Source organism: Notolepis coatsorum, assembly GCF_963971535.1.
Source record: "Notolepis coatsorum genome assembly, chromosome: 5".
Taxonomy (NCBI): Eukaryota; Metazoa; Chordata; class Actinopteri; order Aulopiformes; family Paralepididae; genus Notolepis; species Notolepis coatsorum.
Window position 1 is genome coordinate 190,271,427 of NC_140169.1, and position 7,634 is coordinate 190,279,060.

Below are 7,634 nucleotides of genomic sequence, written 5' to 3' on the forward strand. Positions count from 1 at the left end.
AATATAAAGACTATAAATGCTATAAAGGCTATAAAGGCTATAAAGACCAGAAATATATTGGGGACACATTTTTTTTCATAATTCCTGGCAACATACCCTAACTACATTGCATGACAATTGTTGCATGCTTCAGTGATGTGGTGCTGATAAATAGTTTCCCACCAAATAACACCAAATGTTTCCTGTTTTGTATTTCGGACTGAAGCTGTGGTCAACGGGCATCTTTGGCCACATATGTTTCACTGTCTAAAAACACAAACCCCCAGCAAACATTTGACAAAGTCCAAATTCTAAAACAACAGCCGGTCAGCATGCCACACAGTGCATCATTAAATGGAATGACAATTATGTCTTAGTTTAACTTGGAGGCCTATCCAAATGCTCATTATAAAAAAAGACCCATTATAAAAGGCAGACATTACTTTTCTTCATATTAAACTTTTCATATTGAATCCACATTACATTATATCATAAAGAAGTCAACAACAATATAGACAGATATTTGCCTCATTGTCCCTGAACATCTGCCTTTGACAGTGTGTGGTAATGTTATGGTAGCTTTGACAGTGTGTGGTAATGTTATGGTAGCTTTGACAGTGTGTTGTAACGTTATGGTAGCTTTGACAGTGTGCTGTAACGTTATGGTAGCTTTGACAGTGTGTGGCGACATTACAGTAGCTTTGACAGTGGGTTGTAACATTACAGTAGCTTTGACAGTGTGTTGTAACATTACAGTAGCTTTGACAGTGTGTGGTGACATTACAGTAGCTTTGACAGTGTGTAGTAATGTTATGGTACCTTTGACAGTGTGTGGTAACATTACAGTAACTTTGACAGTGTGTGTAATGTTACAGTAGCTTTGACAGTATGTTGTAACGTTATGGTAACTTTGACAGTGTGTGGTAACATTACAGTAGCTTTGACAGTGTGTTGTAATGTTATGGTAGCTTTGACAGTGTGTGGTGACATTACAGTAGCTTTGACAGTGTGTGTAATGTTACAGTAGCTTTGACAGTATTTTATAACGTTATGGTAACTTTGACAGTGTGTGGTAACGTTACTGTAGCTTTGACAGTGTGTGGTAACGTTACTGTAGCGTTGACAGTGTGTGGTAACGTTAATGTAGCTTTGACAGTGTGTGGTAATGTTACTGTAGCTTTGACAGTGTGTGGTAACGTTAATGTAGCTTTGACAGTGTGTGGTAACGTTAATGTAGCTTTGACAGTGTGTGGTAACGTGAATGTAGCACTCTACTTACCTTGACGTCGTAAAACTCCACACAGCTCCCAGCTCTGCTCCTGGCTGGCTCCCCTGGCCCAGCCTCCTCCATCCCCTCTAACAGCTCGTTGTCAAATAACTTCTGTTGCGTCGGCATCACACAGGCCTGTGTGTGAAGTGTCTGCGTTGACAGGTTCCGCCGCCGAAGTGGTCGAGAGTGATTATCAGTCAGTCCTCTTTCCCTGGATTTCTTTTCTGTTTCAGTTTTTCTTTCCCTTTGTCTTTCTCTCTCTTTTCTCCTCTGTCTTTCCTCTGTCCTCTTACCCGTGTGTGTGTGTGTGTGTGTGTGTGTGTGTGTGTGTGTGTGTGTGTGTGTGTGTGTGTGTGTGGTGTGTGTGTGTGTGTGTGTGTGTGTGTGTGTGTGTGTGTGTGTGTGTGTGTCTGTCTGTGAGCAAACAGACAGAGAAGTTCTCTACTATAAACCAAACACACTAATCTGTTTTCCTACAAGCCTCCACACAGTCAAACAAGCCTCCATTTAATAACAAGAGACAGGGCAGCTTTAGGCTAGTCCACTGCCTTGAACTACTAACTAGACTAACCAAATAACTAACTAACTAACTAACTAACTAACTAACTAACTAACTAACTAACTAACTAACTAACTAACTAACTAACTAACTAACTAACTAACTAACTAACTAACTAACTAACTAACTAACTAACTAACTAACTAACTAACTAACTAACTAACTAACTAACTAACTGACTAGCCAACTAATTAACTAGACTACTAACCTCACATCCAATCATTCAGTTATCTTCCCTCAGCCAGTGCACTAGCCCTAGCTACTGTCTGACTCTGTGTGTGTGTGTGTGTGTGTGTGTGTGTGTGTGTGTGTGTGTGTGTGTGTGTGTGTGTGTGTGTGTGTGTGTGTGTGTGTGTGTGTGTGTGTGTGTGTGTGTGTGTGTGTGTGTGTGTGTGTGTGTGTGTGTGTGTGTGTGTGTGTGTGTGTGTGTGTGTGTGTGTGTGTGTGTGTGTGTGTGTGTGTGTGTGTGTGTGTGTGTGTGTCTGGTAAGCTGGTCCAAGCCAACAGGCTGTTTGGTGCTGTCCTGCCCAGGGTGCGTGGCCCCTACTCTGGGAGAGTCACGCAGCCTGAGTCCCCTCCCCCTCCTCCTGTTAGCAGGGGCAAGCCTGTCTGGCCCCTCTCAGCCCCAAACCATTGGCTAGTCAGGTGGAAGAGGGGATATGGGAGGAGGAGCTTAAGGGGGGTGCGGGGCGGGTGGCAGCGTCCTCCAGACAGAGTTAATTTTTTTGTGGGGGAAAAGGGAGGGAAGGATGGATCTATGTGTGTTGGGAGCGATGCACGTGCACGTGTGTGTGTGTGTGTGTGTGTCTGTGTGTGTGTGTGTCTGTGTGTGTGGCTGTGTGTGTGTGTGTCTGTGTGTGTGTCTGTGTGTGTGTGTGTGTGTGTGTGTGCGTGCGTGCGTGCGTGCGTGCGTGCGTGTGTGGTGTGTGTGTGTGTGTGTGAGTGTGCGTGTGTGTGTGTGTGTGTGTGTGTGTGTGTGTGTGTGTGTGTGTGTGTCATGGGGAGAAGGGGTTAGTGTGTGTGTCGTTGAAAAGTTGATCACACAAATGGTCACATGTAAATAACCACTCACCAACACCCCACCCGCTTCCAAACCCATACACACTCACACCCACTCACACACGCACACAGTACACGGTACCCCCACCCTCAACACCTACCTACCCACCCACACACAGATATGCTGAATTTATCTCTGCTCCTATCTGTAAGGTTACTGTCTGTAATGAATCAGCAGGAATAAAATGTTTCCTAGAATTCCAGACTTACATCTTGTTGGCCTCTGGGGTGATTTCTCCTCTCCTTCAACTCATCATCCTCTGCAATCCCTCCTCGTCCTGTCCTCCCTGTCCTCGTCCTGTCCTCCCTGTGAGGACCTCCTCGTTCTGTCCTCGTCCTGTCCTCCCTGTGAGGACCTCCTCGTCCTGTCCTCCCTGTGAGGACCTCCTCGTCCTGTCCTCCCTGTGAGGACCTCCTCGTTCTGTCCTCGTCCTGTCCTCCCTGTCCTCGTCCTGTCCTCCCTGTGAGGACCTCCTCGTCCTGTCCTCCCTGTGAGGACCTCCTCGTTCTGTCCTCGTCCTGTCCTCCCTGTGAGGACCTCCTCGTTCTGTCCTCGTCCTGTCCTCCCTGTGAGGACCTCCTCGTTCTGTCCTCGTCCTGTCCTCCCTGTGAGGACCTCCTCGTTCTGTCCTCGTCCTGTCCTCCCTGTGAGGACCTCCTCGTTCTGTCCTTGTCCTGTCCTCCCTGTGAGGACCTCCTCACCCTGTCCTCCCTGTGAGGACCTCCTCGTCCTGTCCTCCCTGTGAGGACCAGGAGGAATGTGGTATTTTAAGGAATACAGGTCATGGATGTGACATGAGACAACGTCGTTCACGTGTCATCTTTTCCCCACGTTCTGGTTACATGAAACGTTCAAAATCGATCACACAAAAATATATGGGTTAAGGTTAAGGTTAAGGTTAAGGTTAAGATTAAGGTTAAGGAGGATATTCCAGGTGCTGCTGCTGGCCCTGCTGCTCGGAGTCCAGTTCACGTCCCACGTCCAGACGGGGGTTCTGCTGAGGCCACTAGTGTCACTGTCCCCAGAGGAAAACATTCAAGGAGATTCTGCTGCTGCTGCTACTGCTGAGGCTCTTGTCCCTGTCCTTGTGGAAGATGCGGATATGGCTGGAGTTGGTGAAGGGTAAGTCACAGAGACCGGCACGGTTCACTCTCTCTATTATTATTGTTGTTGTTGTTGTTGTTGTTGTTGTTGTTGTTGTTGTTGTTGTTGTTGTTGTTGTTGTTGTTGTTGTTGCTGCTGCTGCTCCTCAAGTTCAAGTTTGTTTATTATTTGTCACAACAAAATACAGAATACTTTATGATGAAATGCTTGTTTCTGTATGAGCCCCTGAGAGTGTGCTACATACAGTAAAAATAAAGTAAGTAGCGCGGCCGGGTAGTGCAGCAGATTAAGCGCCTGTCTATCACCACAGAGACAGTGGGATCGAATCCAGCTACGGTACCTCCGGCTTGGCCGACCGTCCACACTAACACAATTGGCAGTGTTAGCGGGTGGGAAGCCGGCGTGGGTGGGTCCTGGTCGTTGTAAACAGCGACTCCTACAGTTCGGTCGGGGCGCCTGCACAGCGAGGGAAGGATCTGGGAGAGGTAGTGTGACCTTCCACACGTTACACTCCCCCAGTGAGAGTCCGCGCTGCCAGGTGAAAAGAAGCGGTGGGCTGGCTACACATGTGTCGGAGGAAGCATGTGATAGTCTCTGCCCTCCCAGACCGACGGTAGGGGGTAGAGTGCGCAACGACCAGGAAGGGGATTGGGAATTGGCATAACGACTAACATTGGGAGGGGAGAAAAACGAAAAAAGAAGGGGGGAAAAGATAATAAAAAAAAAATACAAATAAAATAAAGTAAGTACAAAATTCAAAAAGTAACTAAGACCGCCTCAAATCCTGTCTGCAAGACCATCATTGTTGGTGATTCCATTGGGTCTCATTCTCGAACGAAGTTACGACAAAATATTTCGTCTTAGCCAGATTTCGGCCTATTTAAGACATATTAGGGCTGGGAGTGGGAGTCCTCAAATTTTCCTGAGATCTTATTTGAGAGCAGATCTAAGAGTGCTGAGGAGCACACTTAAATATGCTCTCAGCCCACGATCAAATCTCATGATTGATTGACTAATTTAAAATGTTATTATAACTTGACAGACTGTGTTCTCATAGTGATTCCTTCATGTCAACGCTACAGGCCTCCTTGGAATTAATTACTTAATCATAATTAAAATAAATATGACAATATTTGTACGATAAGAAATTACGAATTTGATGTCGGAAAAATAAATAATATGGATTCATCTGATCACAGGGCAGCTGGATTAACCATATCTGAACCAGCTATTTTGGACAAATAATTACTCAGATATTCAAACACAATTATGCAATTATTGTGAAATGATTGAAAATAATAATAATTGAATGCCTTCTGTGGAATTTGTATTTCTTATTTGTTACACATCTGTTTTAATGATTAATTATATACATTTGAAAGAATGCAGGTCAACATGCAATGTATCCCATTGATTGGTTATACAATGGGACAGATCTTTGTTTGATTGATTGATTGAAAACTTCATTAACAGATTGCAGAATGGGTACAGTACAGTACAGCTCAATTACATAAGGGGATGCAGACCAGAGAAAGAATTTCGTCTTGTTTACATCAGGGTCCCTCATTTTCAATTCATCATAACATATATGACACACATGACACAGATAGACAGTACTGCTACATCTATACATTTATGACATACCAGATTTGCAAATACAGTACTGTTTGTGATACAAAAAGAGTCCAGAAAAGAGAGTACATTTGACGTAGAAACTGTTGGAGGAGGTTGGGTAGGGGTGGGTGGGGGATAGACTTACACTGTACAAGCAAAACTGTACATTGGAATATTGACAAAACCATACTTGGTCATTTACTGTACATTGGAGGGGGTTGATATAGCTATAAACCTGCATTCCTTCGAATATATCATTAATCAATTTTATATTGAAATACACTATATAGCCTATACACCAACACTGAAATGACAGTGGATAAATAAATAAGAACTAAAGCTAATCGGTGGAAATAGACTGCATTAATATTCCATAACAAGTCTTGTGTGCGCCTACGAATGAACAGTAGCCTATGGCTTAATTATGGAATAATAAGCCATACTGCGTTCATTCATTACGCCCGCCGTAGGCTATATATATTATATGTCATTCATTCATATACAGTACTGCGCGCGCGTGTGTGTGTCTGTGTGTGCGCACGCGCTGCGGCAGGTGTGTACCGCGAGCTGTATATGATGCCAATACATTAATCTAATCTAGTTTTGATGGGCACAAGCGTGATTACGAAACCTAGCCGCATTTCTCGGAGACGCTCTCTGATTGGCACTGACTGACGCTAGGTTTCGTAATCACCCGGCTCGCAAAGCACTTCCGCCATTCCATTTCACACAGCTGCGTCACCAGTTGCCTTATAAGGAGCTATGGAGGCGGTGTTTTGTATGCAAATGAGCTGAACGGGAAAGCGCTTTGGAGTTTACGACAGAATGCCATTTTCCAAGCAGATATCAGATCATATAATTTCTGCGACCGTTTCAGCCACATAAGACATATCTCCAGCACTTTCAGGACTCCGAGTGGAGTTGTCATAGATTATGTCTCAGTGGTTCCAAGATAAGTCTTCCAGAATATATCTTTGAAAAAATTACGGGAATGAGACCCATTGTGTGCAGAGTGTCTGTGAAGGGCTGTTAGACCGGGTCCCACTCTGGAGCTACAGTGGAGGATATGCAGACCTCGCTGCCAAGCTTGTTGCCATCCACTGAACCTCTGGTATTCATGGGTACCGAAGACGTCACTTCCGGAATGCCAGCCGCCATCTTTGTGACCTACTTTATTAGCGACATTGACCATCATGGCAGTCAACACAGCACATCTTAATGAGACAGAAAGACAGCGATATTTGGAGAAGACGTCGATTATTGGTTGCAATCCATATTTATTACCTTCAACTTTATTTTGTCCCTTAAAATCAGCGGAACGTCTGCCCCAACTTACTTTTCCCGACATCTACATCTATCTTGTACACAATCCATCCCCATTCACCGGAGAGAGCCTGAAGGCTTTCAAGAGAACCGATGCTTATCAATATTCCGTTGCAGGATGGGTGAACGACACCAAGATATGGCATCTGGAGACAAAAAATATGTAATCACAGGACGTGTAAGTAATTCAACAACCATTATCAACCGTGTAATTTTGGTGGTGGTTAATGTCAGGGGCGGAGCTAGTGGGTGGCTACCTGGGCTCAAGCCCCGGATGTATTCTGAAAAGCCCCGAATCTATTTAAAAAAATAAAATAAAAATAAAAATAAAATAATTTTTTTTTTTTTTTTTTTTTTTTTTTTACAATTCATCATTGTTACATGAAAATATGTTTGCACCAGATTTAGCAGAAGCTAATTTCCATCTGTGGTCTATCCAGCTGCTAACTGTATTTGAGTGAGTTAAGTCTTGGTGTTATGGTAGACTCAGACCTAAGCTTTAAATCACAATCAACAAGTTGACAAAAACTTAATTCTTCCACCTTAGAAACATAGCTAAAGTACGGCCATTTATAAATCAAAAGGACGCTGAAAACCAGATCCATGCCTTTATCTCAAGCCAACTCGACTACTGTAATGCACTCCTTACCGGCCTCCCGAAAAAATACGATGATAACTATTTTATTGCAATGCACTATTGCATTATTTTATTCTATTTTACTAAC